General features: G+C 45.8%; 1 protein-coding gene across 2 annotated transcripts in view; it reads right to left on the reverse strand.

Moving 5' to 3' along the window:
- LOC147427724 (uncharacterized) overlaps nt 1–19,914 on the reverse strand; it is a 118,399-nt gene that overhangs the window by 15,531 nt on the left and 82,954 nt on the right. The gene's annotated exons all lie outside the window — the stretch shown is intronic.

Genomic DNA, 19,914 nt, shown 5'->3' on the forward strand with positions numbered 1-19,914 from the left:
TATGGACTGGGACATGCTGGCGATGATACTTGGAGGTAAAAACGCTAGGCTTGCTGGGGGAAAAACACCAAGGAGCTTGGGTGTCTTGTTGAGAGAGAGGGAACCTGTCGCCGAAGCCTGCTGTTCTCCTTGCTCATCTGCCAATTAGTGCTAACCTTGGTTTGCTTATATATTATCTTACCCAATTTTCCCTACTTAGTTTCCAACAAAGTCACTTAAAAGAATAAGTGAAAATTGTCAAAAATAGGGAAAATAGATAAAATCCACTGAAAAATTTCCCTAACTGATTCTACTGGATTCTGATGGGAATGCTTATGATCGTGCTGTGTGCAACCAAAGGATATGCATCTACACTAAGTGACATGGCATGTACGGTCTACGAATAGACTCACAAAAGTACCAGATCACTTCTAATCTAGACTGACTGGACTGACGGAACATTGTTATGCTGTAGCTTGTCCACGGACACATAATGTTGGATATGTCACGTGACATCCCCTCCTTTTTAAGGTGAGGTACCGGTACCAAGCTGCATGGCTACCTTGTAGTCTACCAACAACTCTTGATAATCCTTGAAAAACTCTTCGTCGACCCACACCGCTTCGTGGGTTCCTGGATCCTTGAACTTCAAAAAGTATTGTCTCACTTGCTTCTTCGAACCATGTCGAAACCGATGCAACAACACTTGCTCCGGCTCCATGACTTCAACTTCATCAATGATATGCGGTTCTTCTTCTTCCGAAATGTCCTTTGGAGGTGTTCCCTCAAACACTTTCAACCAAGAAACATGGAAAACGTTGTGCATTGACCATGAGTTAGGCAACTGCAATTTCATTGAAACCTCATTTATCTTTTTAATGACTGCAATGGACCATACATACGAAAAGACAACTTTGGACACTTCTTTCCAACTTGCTTAAGACGTTGCTTCATGATTCTTAAATACACTCAATCTCCTTCCTTGATGGAAACATCCTGACGATGCTTATTGGCCTGCCGTGAATAAGGTTCCTAAGCCTTGCTTAGCCGAAGCTTCACACTCTCAAAAATCTCATCCAATGACTGACTTTCAACATTGGCATCAGGCATTTGACTGACAGAGCGAGTCAAAAGTGACTGGAACAGAAAGCTAAAAGCTACCTCATACGGAGTTCGACCAATAGCAGAAGAAAAAGAGTCATTCAAAACAGCTTGAACCAATGGGAGATAGAGCTCTCACTGAGACTCTTGATCATGCATATAAGACTTTAAAACATCAAAAGCCAATTGATTGTAAATTTCTGTTTGACCATCTGAATGTGGATGAAAAGCCAATGAAAAATTCAACTTAGTGTCAAAATTTTCAAAGAGTGCGCGCCAAAAATTGGACGTGAACTTAACATCCCTATTTGAAACAATTGATTTTGGCAAACCACAGAGGGGGTACCAATGCTTAATGAACAACCGTGCTACATCTTGTACAATGACTGTGGCTTTACAAGGAATCAACATGCAAAATTTGCTGAAACGATCAACAATTGTCAAACATTGAGTATTCTTTGAATGCAAACTTGGTGGTAGGTTAGTCATAAAATCCATGGAAATATCTTGAAAAGGTCCATCGAGAATAGGCAGCGGAAGCAAGAGGCCTTGCTGCTTACCCCGAGGAGCTTTTACTTTTTGACATATAGTGCACTGTGTGACATAACAAAATACATCTTTTCACATTTTAGGCCGATAAAAGAATCTTTCAATTTTTTCCAAAGTGGTGTTTATTCCCCTGTGCCCACCCCTGAGAGAATCATGTGCATCATGCAATATGGTTGGCCTGAGAGAGGACAACACACATAAACGTTGACGAAAATACAACAAACCATCATAAATGAGATAGTTGCTTGGCCCTTGGGAAGCAAGAGTCTACAACCAATGCTTACCAAACTCGGAATCCGCATACTGATTCTTCATGCTCTCAAAACACTCACCCTGAATAGAAAATGAAAATCTGTCATTTGCGACTCAACGCATCTGCAACAGGGGTTAGCTTTTCCAAGCACATACTCAATCAAACCTCCAAAATGCTCAAAAAATTGTGACCACCATGCTTGGCGATCACTCCAATGTGCACTAGGCATAGACTGGAGCCACTTGAGGGCTTAATGATCTGTGCGCACTGTAAACTCTCTACCATAAAGAAAATGCTTCCAATGCTTAAGAGAGTGAATGACAGACAAAAGTTCTTTATCATAAACTGAATAATTCTTTTCCGCACTATTGAGCTTCCGGCTAAGGAAAACTACAGGACGACCATGCTGCTGAAGCACAGCGCCTATGGCGACATTGCTCGCATCCGTCCATACCTCAAAGGGATCATCCCAAGAGGCAAGGATAAGACACGGTGCTTCTGTCACCGCAACCTTCAGAGCTGCGAAAGCCTCAATGGCTGCTTCAGGCAAGTCTACGCGCTGACGGCGAGTCTTGACCCCTTTCAAAACATCAGCCATAGGTACAGCAATGCGTGCAAAATTCTCTATGTGCGAACTATATGCTTGACATAAACCAAGAAAAGAACGCACATCATATGCAGTTTTAAGCAAATCCCAATTACAAACCTGTTCAACCTTCGCGGGATCTAGCTTGACGCCTTCTATAGAAATGATATAACACAGATAAGTGACTTCAGTAAGAAAAAATCCAGACTTCTTAACTGCAATGTACAACTGACACTCATCCGAACGAGTTAGTATCACTCATCCGAACGAGTTAGTATCCTTTGGCATCTCTTTCATGTTGTCCCCACGATGCAGAAAAAATATGAATATCATCCAAAAAGATGAACACACATACACCGACCATATCGCCGAAACGACCTACCATGAGACGATTAAATGTACCCACGGCACCTGTCAATCCAAAAGGCATAACAATATACTCCCATTGCCCTCGCTCGGTGCGAAAAGCGGTCTTGAAAATGTCGCCTTTGAATACTCGTACCTGATGGTATCCATTTTTGAGATCGACCTTGCTGAAAACCTTTGCCCCATTGAGCCTATCGAGGATATACTGAATGCGAGGCATCGGAAACTTGTTCTTGACGGTCATCTTGTTTAATGCCATATAATCAACACACAAACGAGACGAACTATCCTTCTTGCAAACAAATAAAATAGAGGCAGCAAAAGGACTTACACTAGGACGTACGAATCCTCTAGCCACCAACTCCGTGAGTTGTCGCTCTAACTCTTCCTCATGTGTCTTGTTCAAACGATAGGGAGCCTTACTAACAAGCTGTGTCCCTTCCATAAGCTCGATGCGATGGTCCTCTGGCCGCTCAAGTGGGAGACGAGGTCGAAGATCATCCTACAAAAAGAGATGTTTAAACTTCGTAAACAAATCTGAATACTTAGCTAGAGCCTGAATGCTATGGGAAACTGGAGCAACATAGATGAATGTCGCTTGTGCTCCTCGTCGTAATTCACCCTTTACCTGCACATGAGAGATGAGAGCTAAAGAATGCAAGCCCTTCTCAACACGAATGATGAGGGGGGAGTCAGTTTTTGCATGTAAAGTGAGAGTGTTAGCCTCCCAATCAATGAGAGGGTTGAGTTCACAAAACCATCTTATGCCCAAAATCATATCACATCCTGAGAGAGGAGACACAAGAAATTTCCTATTGAAAGAAGCTTGTTGTACGGTAAACATCACATCAAGGCACTCTTTTGTGATGAGAGTCCATACCAGAAGCGAAGCCAGAAACCTTGAGAGGAGATTTCTGACTAACCTCTAGGTGGTCTCTCTCAACAAGAGAGAGACTAATCACATCATGCATACTACCTGGATCAAACAATATGATAAAACGCTGACCCTTAACATGACCATAACACTTCATGAGAGACTCATCAATGTGTGTGTCAGAGTCATGAGAAGATTCAGTGTGGTGCGTTATAGCGCTTGTGGTTGCTGTGAGTGCCTTTTGTTCTTTAGGTGGGGCTATCTTAGGACAAGCCTTCTTAATGTGACCCTTGACGTGACATTGAAAACATCTAACCTTCCTTAGCATAAATCACTTGTTCTTCAGCCGTGATGTATCTTCCTACAATTCCTTGTGCATATGGGGTTAGCTTAGGTTTTGCAGGTGCTTTAGCTTTACCCTTAGATTCATTGTTAGAGTTCTTTTCCGAGGAATTAGAGGAAGAAGGGCTAGAAGAATTACCATTCTTACCATTCTTACCGTTCTTACCATTCTGCGTGTTCTGAGAATTCTGCGGGGTTCCTTGAGAAGTCTTGTTTTCCTTAGGCTTTCCCTTGTTGTGCTTCATCTCGTGTGCGAGAGCAGTAGCTACCGCCTTGTTGAGATCGATTGGATCAAGTACCTCGACATCATACTTGATATACTCGTCCAATCCGTAAAGAAATGCCTCCTTGCGCTCCGCATCCGATTTGCGTAATTGAGTGCCGAGCTGCAACACACGATTAGAGAAAGACACAACCGGCATACCATTTTGCTTAAGAGCGCGCCAATCGTCCTTCAATCGTACGAGGTACTGAGGTGGCATAAACCGCGTCTTCAGCTTGTCTTGGAAATCAGCCCAACTAAAGGGAAGGGACGTAAGTTCGTCGACTTTCTCTAGGTGCACGGCTAGTTGTGCCTCTTCCCATGCGTGGTTGTCACCAGGAGGTGTATTTTTCCTGTCGCCTTCCGTAAATAAGTACTAGAAATTTTTATTTATTTTTATTTTTACTTGTTTTCCCCGGAACCCTTGAAAAGATGCAAGTGGACATTGCATGGCCAATGTGAAACGGTTGCGGCCGAATAGGTTTCTCACAGCGGGAGTTTGGGTCGGTCAGTCTCGGACTGGTCAGGCCAGTTAGCACTGAATTCTGACGAGTATGGAAGCCTGTGTGCGCCAAATGAAGTCTGGGCCACTCCGAAAGTCACTTATAACTTTATAAGTCGATGGGAACTAGAGACTTAACTCAAAAGGGGCAAACTGGACACATGGCGGCTCCAGGCAGTTTTGCCACTTCTAGCATGAAGAGGGGACCCCAATTTGAGAGAGGAGGCTGATTTTGAACACAAGTGACCTACAGTGTGTGTGTGTGAGTAGTGGGTGCAGGTCTACAGCTTTAATGGAAATCTTGCCTTCTCCTCTGTCTCATGTAGCGCGATGATTTGCTCTCGTGCATCTCTCTCTCCACTTTGGCACATATGGTAATGCCCCACTAGTTGGGCTACTCAGTTGAACATGTACAGTTCTAGGGTTTATGCGTGTTTGCCAAGGCAAGAGCCTTCTGAACACGAACCGGATTAGCTAATTGCTAATCCCCCACAGGTACGCACAGTTCCATCGCGAAAGATTGCGAGTTCGGAGAGTTTTCTCGCGTGAAAACTCGTCCAATTCACAGAGGAACTGTCCCATTGCGTGCGGGAGCCCTTGGGACACGCGTAGGCGTGTTCGCTCTGCTAAAAACGATCCGAAACAGCGAATTACAGCCTGCTGTGTTTTTCTGCAGGTTTAGGGTTTCGCACCTAAACTGCAAGCGAACACCGAGGGAGCCTCGTGAGAGCCTTGGGATGCGTGTACAAGCTTTTGGGCACCCGGCAATGAAAAACAGGGAATTACAGCCCGCTGAAATTCTGTGACAGCTCACCAGAAAGCTTCCAGATAGCGAGGGAATCTGTCCTAGACAGGTGCTTTTGATCTAAATGGGTTTTTGCGCCGTTATGCTGCCAAAATCAGGTCGAAAACCTGCGTTTTCAGCCCTCGCCAGGTTTGGACAGCTTCGCGAAAGCTTGTGCGAAGTGGTCGGATCGTCTACCTTAATTTGAATAAAGAAATACCGAAAGGGGCGCCAGTCTTTGGGGCCTACAAGGTGTCGGTCTCGTGTTCGCAGTGACATTCTAGTCGCTGGACGCAACTGTTTTCTCTTCCCTTCTCAGTGCTCTGTGTAAAGTTAACAAGTAATTGAAATAGTACCGCCCTCTACATTGTACAGGCCCGTTATATGGTTCCATCGACGGGATGGTCACTTTTTCTTCAAAAAGTGCAGCGTGGATTGTTGTGGGTGAAAGCAACACAGAGCTTGTCGTTATGGCAAAGAAGAGAGACCAAGTATCTGAAGAGGGATCTTCCTCACATGGCACGGAGAAAGTTCCTTGAACTCTTCAAGAAGAGGACAGATTGTTTAGAACTCAACTGCGTTGCTGCATGGACATGTTTCAGCAGTTGGCTAACAACCCAAGGATGCAGGAGTTCTTACAGGCTCCGACACAGGGTTTTCAATCTCCTACACAAGGCACGACTGAGCCGTTGCAGGAAAAGGAGATTTCCAATGCGCAGAGGACTCATGATGCTCGAGGGAAAGCCCATGTGAATGGTCAAGGGAGTAATGAACACGCTATGCGTCAGACCCTTCCATTACCTAATACTTATCCTGGTTATTTTGGAGGTAGTTCAGTGTTTTAAGCTATGGTTGGAGCTTCCACAGGTTATATGCCAGGGAATGTGTTCGGGACAATGCAAACTGGCATGGGTAACCCTATGTACGCGAACATGGGTGTCCAACCAGGTTTTCACGGTGCCTATGGCCAGTTTCGAGTGCCTGGAACACAATTTGGTATGGCTGGTTTTTCGTAGCCATACGTACAAAATGCAGATATGACAGGGAAAACAGTTGATGCGAGTGCTGGAATGAACACTCATGGAGCACCACTGTTAGAGGCACCTGTTTATGATAATGTGGCTCCTTTGAGTCAGCTGAAGGATTACAAGGAAGGTGGGCAGGGAGTGAAGTTTGAAACTTTCAGAGGAACTGAGGATCAATTGAAGGCTTTGACCTTCATACAGCAATTCGATGCAGCTTATGCTGGAGGAAACTTCACGGAATCTTCAAAGATACGCAAGGCTGCCACTTTCTTGAAAGGGAATGCGCTTCAATGGTGGACCGCATTGTTGAAACAGGGTTAAGCCCCAACAACGTGGGTCCAATTCAAACAGCTTTTTGCGCCTGCATGGTTGACAAACACTTTTGAAGTGGATGTGATGACAGAATGGCACGAGTTGAATGCTAAACAGTGTGCGAATCTGGAAGAGTGCAATAAACGGTTTTGGGCCGCACTGTTGCCAGTCACCTCTTACAGGTTTGTGCCATTGTCAGAACAAATTGAGAAGTACTGTTGCGGATTGCCCAAGAAGATCAGGGACTATTGCACAAAGACTACTGTCATGAATATGTTTCAGTTGATAGAGAATGCAAGAGTGGCCAGCAATCTGTCGAAGGGAGATTCCGATGGATTTAATAGCCACAAGAAAGGGTCCCAGGGCAAACAGTTTTTACCCAAGGGCAATGTTGCAGCAAAGCCTTCTGAGCCTCCCACAAAGAAGCCCTCCACTGAAGAAGGTGATACGTCCAAGAAGCAGTCTAAGTCTTCTTCAGGACGAGGACAAGGACAAAAGAGGCATTTTTCTGGCAAAACTTTTGAAGAACGGAAAGCCCTTAGGGAGGCCAAGAAATGCTACATTTGTGAACAGGAAGGACATTTTGCAAATGAATGCCCACAGAAGAAGTCACAGGATAAGGATGACAAGTCAGACCATAAAGGGAAGAAGCCAAAGCCAAGTGCAAGACTTGTTCCAGATTTGGTTGGAGACCAGCCAAACACAAATATCACAGAGCTGTGCAGAGCTTGGGGCAAAGTTAGAGACCAAATAGTGCTGGTTTTCTTTGATCCAGGAGCCCGTGCAAATTTCATATCACCAGAATTGGCATCAAAGTTGGGCATTCGTGCAGAGGAGATGGGTATGACAGGGGAAGCAGGTTTGGCATGCCTAGGTCATTCACAGCCCGTTACTCCCATTTTGGGGAAGCTTCGTCTGCACATTCAGAGTTATGTCGATGCGGAAGAGTTTCATATTATGCCACTTGAGGGCTGTGATGTGTTACTGGGTATCCCATGGTGTTACAGGTTGCATGCTTTGGTGGATACTTACAACAAAAAGATTACCCTTGTACATAGAGGAAAGACTCGTGTCCTTGATGTAAAGCTTAAAGGCGAGTCTATTCCAGTTGTTTCTGCTTCTCCTATTTCATCTGTAATAAAGAATCATCTTTCTGCATACTTGATCTTTGCAAAAGAAGTACCTCAAGTTGTATCTAATTTGTCTACCTTAGATAAAGACAGGTCAACTTTTTTGAGTGGTTTCAGTGATTGTTTTTCGGACTCTTTGCCAGGGGAGTTACCTCCTGAGAGACCTGAGGATCATACCATAGATCTTGTGCCAGGTTCTAGTCCACCGAATAGACCACCATACAGGGTTAGTGCAGCCCAGCAGAAAGAGATTATGAGTCAGGTCAACGAGCTTTTAGAGAAGGTGCTGATTCAGCCCAGTTCATCCCCTTTTTGTTCGCCTGTACTTTTAGTGCAGAAGAAGGATGGTTCATGGTGTATGTGCATTGACTATCGCGCCTTGAATAAGAATACCATCAAGAACAGGTTCCCCATACCGAGGATAGATAACATTCTTGATCGGCTTGAGGGAGCGTCATTGTTTACAAGAATAGACCTAAAGAGTGGGTACCATCAGATACGCATTAGGCCAGAAGATGTCCATAAGACTGCATTCAGGACAACATTTGGTCTCTATGAGTTTCTTGTTATGCCATTTGGTCTCACAAATGCTCCTGCCACGTTTAATAGAATGATGGACAGAATTTTTAGACCACATAGAAACTTCGTGGGTACCTTCTTTGATGACATGATTGTCTATTCGAAGTCTGAAGAGGAGCATAGGGATCACTTGACTACAGTTTTCAATGAGTTACGTAAGAACAGGCTACTCATTAATACGAAGAAGAGTGAATTCTTTTTGCATGAAATTCACTTCCTTGGGCACATTGTTTCAAAGGATGGGGTACGCATGGATCCCGCTAAAGTGGAAGCAATTAGGTCATGGCCAGACTTGAAGTCCGTACATGACATTCGAAGCTTTCTAGGCTTATGTTCCTACTACAAGAGGTTCATCCGAAATTTTGCCGAGATTGCTTCTCCACTCCATGCACTACAAGGAAAAGGAGTTACTTTCAAGTGGACAGCCAAGGAAATTTTAGCGTTCAAACACTTGAAAGAGAAGCTGACTTCAGACCCGGTAATCATTTTGCCAGATCTTTCAAAACCTTTTGTGGTTCAGTGTGATGCGTGTGGCCATAGTCTTGGTGCAGTTCTAATGCAGAATGGCCGAGTAGTCGCATATGAGAGCAGAATTCTTTTGAAGACTGAAAGGAACTTGCAAGTCTATGAGAAAGAATTGTTGGCAGTAATTCATGCTCTCACTAGTTGGAAACACTATCTGCTAGGGGCTGATTTTGTTGTCCAAACGGATCATCAAACCTTGCGATATTTTCTCACACAGACGAAGTTGTCTGAGAAGCACATGCGATGGGCAAACATCTTGTCAATGTTCCATTTTCAGATTGTGCATGTGCAAGGGAAAAAGAACGTGGTGGCTGATGCGTTGTCACGAAAGCCCCAAATTTCAGCAATGTCAATTCCGTACCATTGTGAACTAGACGAAATGAACACACAATATGCTGAAGATTCAGATTTTGCGAGGATCTATGACCAGCTTGTTGATGGGCAACATCATAGCACTATATGCTTAAAAATGACTTTCTCATGATGCATGGAAAGTTATGCGTTACCAAACAGTTACGGCCAAAGATTTTGATGGAAAGTCATGCTCCACCTTATGCTGGGCATCGTGGAATTGATGCGACAGTGAAAGGGGTTGAGGCATTCTTCTATTGGCCAGCTTTGCGTCAAGATGTTGACACATTTGTAAGATCATGCTTAGTATGCCAAAAAGTCAAATTTGACAGACAAAAGCAACCGGCATTGTTGCAGCCATTGCCGATCCCTGATAGGCCATGGGAAAGCATAGCAATGGACTTTATCTTTGATCTTCCAAGGACACAAACAGGCAATGATGGGATTTGGACTATCATTTGTAGGTTCAGTAAGCAGGCCCATTTCATTCCTGTGAGGAAGAAGATAAAGCCAGAACACATGGTCAAGATATTTATGAGCAATATCTTTAAATATCATGGGATGCCTCAGTCAATTGTCAGTGACAGGGATCCACGTATGACGAGTCTTTTCTGGAAGGCATTGTTTGAGAACATAGGCACTACGCTAAAGTTCTCTTCTTCGTTTCATCCGCAAACTGATGGACAGTCAGAAGAGGCAAATTCTACTGTTCTGGACCTGTTCAAATGTTATGTGTCAGAGGACAAGGCAACTTGGGAACATCATCTTCCATTGGTTGAATATGCTTACAATAACATTGTGCATACGTCAATAGGTAAGGCACCATTTGAGATAGTGGAAGGAGGGAAGAAAGTCCCGCCCATTTTGTAGACTAAGGACAAGTTTTTTTGAGGCAGACAAGTATGTCCAAGATATGGATGAAACATATAGGAAGATAAAGATTGCTCTTGAGAAGACTTAGGCTAAGCAAAAGAAAGCTGCTGATCGTCACCGTCGTGAACTTGTATTTTCACTTGGTGATTGGGTGCTTTTGCGCTTTGAAAAGGCCAGGTTAAGGAAAAGGAAAGGCAAGGAACGCTTGTTTCCTAAGCTCAGTATGCGATATTATGGTCCTTTTCGGATTTCATAAAAGATCAGCGATGTAGCTTACAGGTTAAAGCTACCAGAAGGCTAGAAAATACATAATGCTTTTCATGTCAGCCTTCTAAGACCCTTTGTTGGTGATGTGCCAGAGAATATGCTTGATGAGGAACAACCCGAAGTGGAAGAATTGGATGAAATCCTTGTTCCTGAACAAATATTGGCACATAAAGAAAGAAAGGTTAGAGGAAAGGTTGCAAGACAATATTTGGTGAAGTTCAAGAACTATCCATCGTTGGATGCCAAATGGATGGAAGAGTCTGAATTGCTTGATTCACCTCAGCTATTGCAATTGTATCTTGAAGCCTTTCAGATGGAACCCATAGTGACTTGATGTAGACTTTTTGGAGCAAGGCAAGAGCATGGTTCATGATGCTCAAGAGAGTAGTTAAGCAATTGTATCTACTCTTTCCATACAGAATTTAGCTAGAGAAGTTTGTGCTTCAGAGTACACTAGAAGGCTTCTATGCTTGATATATGTGTCGTAGCCAGGTTGGTGGGATTGTTTAATCGTCCAATGCTACATTTCCGGAAGCATGTATATCTTGGATTCCCATCATAGAATATGTGTGATATCAACAGATACCGCAAGTATTATTGGCATGCAAGCGAGGTCGCTTGCAGTATTTCAAGGGTGGGGTGTGTCACCAGGAGGTGTATTTTTCATGTTGCCTTCCGTAAATAAGTACTAGATATTTTTATTTATTTTTATTTTTACTTGTTTTCCCCGGAACCCTTGAAAAGGTGCAAGTGGACATTGCATGGCCAGTGTGAAACGGCTGCGGCCGAATAGGTTTCTCACAGCGGGAGTCTTGGTCGGTCAGTCTGGGACTGGTCGGGCTAGTTAGCACTGAATTCTGACGAGTATGGAAGCCTGTGTGCGCCAAATGAAGTCTGGGCCACTCCGAAAGTCACTTATAACTTTATAAGTCAGTGGGAACTAGAGAATTAACTCAAAAGGGGCAAACTGGACACATGGCGGCTCCAGGCAGTTTTGCCACTTCTAGCATGAAGAGGGGGCGCCCAATTTGAGAGAGGAGGCTGATTTTGAACACAAGTGACCTACAATGTGTGTGTGTGAGTAGTGGGTGCAGGTCTACAGCTTTAATGGAAAGCTTGCCTTCTCCTCTGTCTCATGTAGCGCGATGATTTGCTCTCGTGCATCTCTCTCTCCCCTTTGGCACATATGGTAATGCCCCACTAGTTGGGCTACTCAGTTGAACATGTACAGTTCTGGGGGTTTATGCGTGTTTGCCAAGGCAAGAGCCTTCTGAACACGAACCGGATTAGCTAATTGCTAATCCCCCACAGGTACACAGTTCCATCGCGAAAGATTGCAAGTTCGGAGAGTTTTCTCGCGTGAAAACTCGTCCAATTCACAGGGGAACTGTCCCATTGCATGCGGGAGCCCTTGGGACACGCGTAGGCGTGTTCGCTCCGCTAAAAACGATCCGAAACAGCGAATTACCGCCTGCTGTGTTTTTTTGCAGGTTTAGGGTTTCGCACCTAAACTGCAAGGGAACACCGGGGGAGCCTCGTGAGAGCCTTGGGATGCGTGTACAGGCTTTTTGGCACCCGGCAGTGAAAAACAGGGAATTACAGCCCGCTGAAATTCTGTGACAGCTCACCAGAAAGCTTCCAGATAGCGAGGGAATCCGTCCTAGACAGGTGCTTTTGACCTACATGGGTTTTTGCGCCGTTATGCTGCCAAAATCAGGTCGAAAACCTGCGTTTTCAGCCCTCGCAAGGTTTGGACAGCTTCGTGAAAGCTTGTGCGAAGTGGTCGGATCGTCTACCTTAATTTGAATAAAGAAATACCGAAAGGGGCGCCAGTCTTTGGGGCCTACAGGGTGTCGGTCTCGTGTGCGCAGTGACATTCTAGTCGCTGGACGCAACTGTTTTCTCTTCCCTTCTCAGTGCTCTGTGTAAAGTTAACAGGTAATTGAAATAGTACCGCTCTCTACGTTGTACAGGCCGGTTATAGTGGTACCAATTGATGGCATCACCGGCAAGGTACCAGTTTCCGTCAATACCTTGCTACTCCCTGTCTTCTTAGTTGTCGCAAAATAAGCATTAAATTGATGCAACCAAGAATGAATAACCGTAGCATCCATCTTACCATCATACTTACTGAAAGTCAACTTCTCTGTGACTGGGTTGTTGGAATCCGCATCGTGGCTTGCGCCACTTGAGGAACTCCCACGATCTTTGGGTGGTTCGGACTTCGAGGCAAGTACCTGTCGAACCAATTCTTGAGTACGTAGTTCTCTTTGAGCCTCACGCTCGGCCTCACGCTCGGCCTCCCAGACCACGCGTCTTGCTGCAGTTTCCTCCTTTCTTTGTGCTTTTCTTTCTTTTCGTTCGTCGTGTTCGCGTTCCAAGGCAATGCGAGTCGCTTCTTGTTTGGCCATCATGTCCATCATCGTCTTGCCCATTGCCTCCATAGGATTTGGTACACTTTGTGGCGTAGATGGCGAAGGGGGAGGGTCGGAAAAATCTCTTGGTGGGGAAAATGCTTCGTCGCCTCTCTCATGCTCATCACCTATATGCGAAGTATCCATTCCGCTTCAGGTAATGACCATGCACTATGATCTTTGGTGCTTAAGTTCACGAGGAACTTGGGTTCTTGAGGGTCTTGAGGTTCTTGAGGATCTTGAGGTTCTTGAGGGTCTTGAGGGTCTTGAGGTTCTTGAGGATTTTCTTTCGCTTGCAATCTCTGTTTGAGAAGGATCTTCTCTTCACTCGAGTTCTCCTCTTTTCCGCGGGCGCACCCCTTGGCGGCATAGTTACCAGGAACGGGAAACCGGAACGAGAATGGAAAACTGGAACGCGGAACAAAATGCCATTCCCTATTATGGGTACTCACGTTTGAAACACGGAACGGGGATTCGGAACGGGAACTTGGAATGGGAACGGGGAACAGAGACCTGAAAACGGCCATTCCCTGTTACTATGCTTGGCAGCCTTGCGCTCACACCAAGGTTGCTTTTTCCCACCTCACGTCAATTGGCCGGCCGCTAAGTGCACGGTCCGGTCTCAATGAGTGAAAAGAGACACAAGGGGAGGCTGGACAAGCCCTTCTTTCTTGGGATTCTTATCACTCTTCAAGCGAACTTGGGTTCGTGCGACCGCAACAAGCAAAAAAGATTTCTTGTGATTCTTGTGGTTCTTTCCTTGAGTGATACAAAACACTGTCAAAGCTTTGATACCAATGTAAGGTGCAGCGGAATGAATGTTGTTCTTTCTCAAGATGAGTGTTCCATATTTTGCTCAAGGTTCCTTTTAGTTCTTATGAAAGGGAGAGCCTTCCGTTTTTAGTGGAGAGTGCTATGATCACGAACAAAGTGAGTGGACACTGTGCGTGCAAGTGTATGAGACTGAGAGATAAAGAGAGAAGAGAGATACGACACCAGAGACGTTGTAAAACCCTCCTCCGAAGGCCCCACTCTCGTTGGCGAGAGTCGTCTACTATTGATTGCACAAACTCCTACAAAGTGGATGCATGTGAATGATGCAACTCGAGGCTATGTTGGTGATGACGACGGGGATGGCGACACCGACCTAAGGGCTGAAATCTGCAATTTTTTATCTGCTGTCCAAAAACGCTGATGGCTGAATTCTGCCCTGCTTGAAAACGCTAGGAAAAACGCTAGTATCTGCTATCTTTAAGGCTAAAAATCTGCTGCATGTGTCGGGGCTGAAATGGCTAGCATAAGGACTGAAATTCACCTACTGCTCATGGCACAAAAGCTGAAAACTGAAGCTTCTCTGTCTTGGACCAAAACCGCTAGCATGGAAAATCTACTGGCGATGGGATTTCGCAAAAACGCTAGGCTTGGACTTGCTTGGCGATGATGCCTTGTTGTAGGAAACGTTATGGACTGGGACTTGGTGGCGATGATACTTGGAGGTAAAAACGCTAGGCTTGCTGGGGGGAAAAACCCCAAGGAGCTTGGGTGTCTTGTTGAGAGAGAGGGAACCTGTCGCCGAAGCCTGCTATTCTCCTTGCTCATCTGCCAATTAGTGCTAACCTTGGTTTGCTTATATATTATCTTACCCAATTTGCCCTACTCAGTTCCCAACAAAAGTCACTTAAAATAATAAGTGAAAATTGTCAAAAATAGGAAAAATAGATAAAATCCACTGAAAAATTCCCCTGACTGATTCTGATGGATTCTAATGGGAATGCTCATGATCATGCTATGTGCAACCAGAGGATATGCATCTACACTAAGTGACTGGGCATGCACGGTCTACAAATAGACTCACAAAAGTGCCAGATCACTTCTAATCTAGACTGACTCGACTGACGGAACCCTGTTATGTTGTAGCTTGTCCACGGACACATAAGGTTGGATGTGTCACGTGACATCCCCTCCATTTTAAAGTGAGATACTTGTACCGAGCTGCATGGCTTCCTTGTAGTCTGCCAACAACTCTGGATAATCCTTGAAAAACTCTTCGTCAACAGCAGTACAACAGATCAGCCCTAGCGTTAGCAGATTCTCCCCGCAAGACCCCAAATCAGCCTAGCGTTTTTGGATCCGAGAGACTCCCAACGTTTCGCAGATTCATAGCGACAAAGTCAGCCTTTGCATCAGCGTTTTGCAATATCAGCAGATAGACTCCGCAGTAGAACCCCCGAACCTCGCACATCTCACCTTCCCGTAGCAGATCCTCGCCACACGGTCAGATCCAGGGTAGTTTGTAGATTCAGCCCGGAAAAGGCAGATTTCAGCATCTGCGTTTTCAGCACGTCGTCGTTACATCGTCGCCATCGACATCGTCACCGACATAGAGTCAGAATTCAGTAGATAAAGATTTGCAGATTTCAGCCCTTAGCATTTTCCGATTTCAGCCCGTCTCGTTGTCGTCCTTATCGTCGTCGGCAAGTCCAAGCATTGTAGGAATTTGTGCAATCAATAGTAGACCGCTCTCGCAATAGAGAGTGGGGCCTTTGAAGGAGGGTTTGACAACATTCTGGTGTCCTATTCTTCTCTCTCTATCTCTCACTTTCATGCACCTTCATTCACAATGTTCACCACTTTGTTTGTGTCCATTGCACTCTCTCACTAAAGGAACGGAAGGCTCTCCCTTCCATAAGTAAAAGGAACCCTTGAGCATAGTTCGGAGCATTCATCTTGAGCAAAGTTCAACATTCACTTCCGCTGCACCTTACATTGGTATCAGAGCGTTGGAAGTGTTCTGTATCACTCAAGGAAAGAACCACAAGAACCACATTTTTTTTTTTGCTTGTTGCGGTCGCACGTAACCCAAGACCTCTTGGGCGTATCGATTCCTAATCGTGTTTTTGAAGAGGTGACAGGAAACCCAAGAAAGAAGGGCTTGTCCAGCCTCCCCTGGTCTCTCTTTTCACTCATTGAGAGCGGACTGTGCACTTAGCGGCTGGCCAATCGACGTGAGGTGGGAAAAAGCAACCTGGGTGCGAACACAAGGCTGCCAAGGGGTGCACCCGCAAAAAAGAGTAGAAATCGGGTGAAGAGAAGATCCTTCTCTAACACAGATTGCAAGCTAAAGAAGAACCTCAAGAACTCAAGACCCTCAAGAACCCCAAGAACCAAGACCTGCAAGAACCCAAGGTCCTCGTGAACTTCTGAACCCAAGACTTCAGTGGATGGTCATCACCCGAAGCGGAATGGATACTTCGCATGGAGGTGGTGAGCATGGGAGTGGTGAAGAAGAGTTTTCCCCACCATGAGGTTTTTCCGACCCTCCCCCTTCCCCATCCACGCCAAGGATTGCACTAACTCCTATGGAGGCTTTCGACAAGATGATGATGGACAAGAAGTTAGAACGTGAAGCAAGGAAGTTAGAACACGAAGAAAGAAAGGCAACTATTGAGCGTGAGCGTGAGCAAGCACGCTTGACGACCGAAGAAAGAAAGGAGAAATACGAAGAAAGAATGGCAGCCATAGCGTGTGAGCACGAGCAAGCACGCTTGGAAGCCGAAGTAAGAAAAGCCAACTTGGATTGTGAGTGCGAAGAAAGACAAGCAAAATTGGATCGCGAGAACAAAGAAAGACAAGCAGACTTTGATCGCGAGAACAAAGAAAGACGAGCAACCTTTGATCACGAGAACAAAGCAAGACGAGAGATGAGCGACCAACACATGAAAGAGTTGTTGCGACTTTTTTCTATTGTGCAGGCGCAGTTTGAATAGAATCAGGAAAAGGAGACTCTCTCAGTCTTTTCTTCTCCCAAGCATGGCACACATGATTTGCATGATAATAACAAGCATGATGATTTGAATGATAATGACAAGCATGATGAATTGCATGATAATGACAAGCATGATGATTTACATGATTGTTTACAAGGATGATGTGTTAGTTGATACTTTTTCTAGTAAAGCTAACCTCATTGCAGGTTCGATCAATCACGAAGAACCGATCTTGGCTCTCGAGTCGAGGTCCAAAGAATCCCCTCGGGAAGATTCGATCAATCACGAAGAACCGATCATGGCTCTCGAGTCGAGTTCCAAAGAACCCCCACAGGAAGTACTATGTGTTCCTATGATTAGTCAGCACGCATTGTTCGAGCGTTTTATTCGTGATCGTTTCCTGTATTTTAGTCAGCGTCTTTATGTGATCCCTTTTCATAGGCATGCCATATTGTACGATGAACACGATTCACTCATGAATAAGCACGGATGTATGCGGATTACTCATGAAAATGTTTGCATTTAAGGAATTCACATTCCATGTCTCTTCCTTGGCATGACACAGATTCCAAAAGAGCACAAGAAAGATTGAGCATCAAGCATCGGCATTTCCATTGTGTTTTGCCACAATTGATTGATTTAGATCAGAAAGTCAAGACCCCATTGTTTGCGTGTGTTTGATGAACGGTTTGGCACTCCGTCACTTTGTTCATCTACATTGCATGCACAATTTTTCGAAGGAATAGTATTTTTCCAGTCACTTTACATGGAATGGGTATGTTCATGTTGTTGTGTTGGAAGTGGTTTCAGGAATTTTCAGCCTCGAAGATTCTTGACGAAGGTACACGCATGACTATGGACAAAGTTGAAGAATTGAAGGAGACTCAGAAGACTTTGTGTCGCTTTCGGCGCGGCCCAAAGAAGCAAGCCTTGCAGACCTTTATGAAGTTCCAAGTATCGCAAGACCCACGCATCAGAGTGGGACGGCTGCAACAGTATGGCGCACAGCCCCCTTTGAGGGATAGCTCGTGGCCAGCGCAACTCCCGGTTGTGCTTGAATGAACCGCCCCCTCGGGGCGACTCCCGGCGCACTCACCCGCGACGTCGAGGCCGAAAACCTGCGTTTCCTATGCGAACAGCCCCCGCTGGAGCTTGGAACCCAAAGGCCCGTCAATGACCCATTATGCATGTTTGTAGGCCTTAACCCTTTCGGCGCCTGGAGAACCCTTTCACATCCAACCTCACGACCTACCCACCTTAAAGCCACAAGAGGTCGTGCCCGCGTAGCAACCCCAATCGCGTTCTCAATACCATCTCCACTATAGGGCCTTCCCACGCTGGAGGCCTCTCGTCGGCTCGGAGCCCTCGAGGCCTCGGAACATGAAAGTGAGCTAGCATCGAGAGGCCGAGGAGTGGTGGAGGGTCCCGAAGTGTGCTCCAAAAAGGGGACCCGTAACACTCACCCCTCCCCAAAAAAGCTCGATGTCCTCATCAAGTGCACCTACATTATCCAAAAATCAATATGCCCCAGCCTCAGAACGTGGCTTACATTGTCCAGTACCACGCGCATGCATGTATCCCGATTCATCTGCTACCATACTCTTCGTCCAAGCAACGAGCCAAGGGAAGTCGCTCAACTGCCCTTTCCGCATTATCAAGTTAAGCATCACCTCGCTGCTCTGCTGGCTGTAGAGATTCCATCTTAGCCAACATCTCTTTACATCTAGAAGCATAAGCAACCGCTCGCCAGATGATCCACTCGTCATTTTCCAACTCGCATTCCATTGTCCAAGCCACTAGCCAAATAAAACAGCTTCAATGAAGCGCGGGCTGGTGCTCACCGAGGCCCGCGTTTCCGCAAAACGAGTAGTGCCTTACATCAGCGATGTCTTCTCCCCATGCATCTTTGCGTGCTTCCACACCTGGATCGCAAAGCACCATGAATGCAATACATCGCTCGGTCTTATCAGTCCGGTCTCTACCATTCTGAGTCTTCTCATGCGCACTAATACCGCTCTTCCACATGTCGCTTAGTCCTCTTCGACAAGGGGGAACCCCTCGGCCATCCCTTGCCCGGGTCAACATGCAATCCAACTCCTGCCGACATATACACCGCATCGCTTAGACATTCGCTGGCCCCTCGGCTCAGTCCGATATTCCCCTATTGTCATACTTCCCCGACTATTGATTTGTCGAGGAGGAACCCATCCACCGTCTATTGCCTATATGAGTCCCAAAACCAGCCACAGTCCACCTCGGGATGGCTTGCATATATACCTCACCTGCTCCGATCTCGAGGCAACCTGATCTGATCTTTTCCCATCGGGCTTTTCCCTGACCGAAAACAAGCGGGAGCGCGCTTACAACCAAAACGAACAGCAAAGCGATCAATATGTATGAGACAGCAGTCCAACTCTGAATCCTTTTACCCAGATCCCACACCACGCCATTCTGCGTATTTGCCTTTCCGATTAATAGCATTTGGGGGTCGATCATCTCGACTACGAGACCCCTTTTGTCTTGCATTATACTTACCAGCCAACTCGCATATCTGCACCATCAGCAGGCCCTGCTCAGCCCCATTGAGTAACCCGCTAGGGGGCTCCTTATCCACAAACCCAGACAGCCCTGGTCGCCATCCATGACTTTGACAGCCGTCCACTTTAATAAGCAACATAGAGCCCCCGCTCAGGGTGTGAGGAACAACTTCCCCCCCATTCGCATCGTTAGTCAGGCTGGGTCCGAGATCCCCATCCTTCCACACCAGCCAACTGGCTGCCCTGTTCCATGCTGCTCCCAGTGAGCATCGGGTTCCAATACCAACAAACGAGCATAAAAAGAACTGTGGGTTCTATATCCCAAAACCCCCAAGTACTGACATTTTTGAGAAAAAATTCCGTCCAAGCTTTATTACATTCCTGTGTCTCGCTCGACTCTCTAGCCCGGATTACAGTAGTCCGTGCTATCCAGACCAGTAAGAATGTCGTCCGCTGTCTTGCAGGACTCCTCGAGAGAGGGGACATCCAGCCCTCTAAAAGCATCATGTCTGGCCCGTCAAACCAGGCTTGGAAAC

Source organism: Adiantum capillus-veneris, chromosome 23, assembly GCF_014529385.1.
Source record: "Adiantum capillus-veneris isolate H3 chromosome 23, ASM1452938v2, whole genome shotgun sequence".
Classification (NCBI taxonomy): Eukaryota; Viridiplantae; Streptophyta; class Polypodiopsida; order Polypodiales; family Pteridaceae; genus Adiantum; species Adiantum capillus-veneris.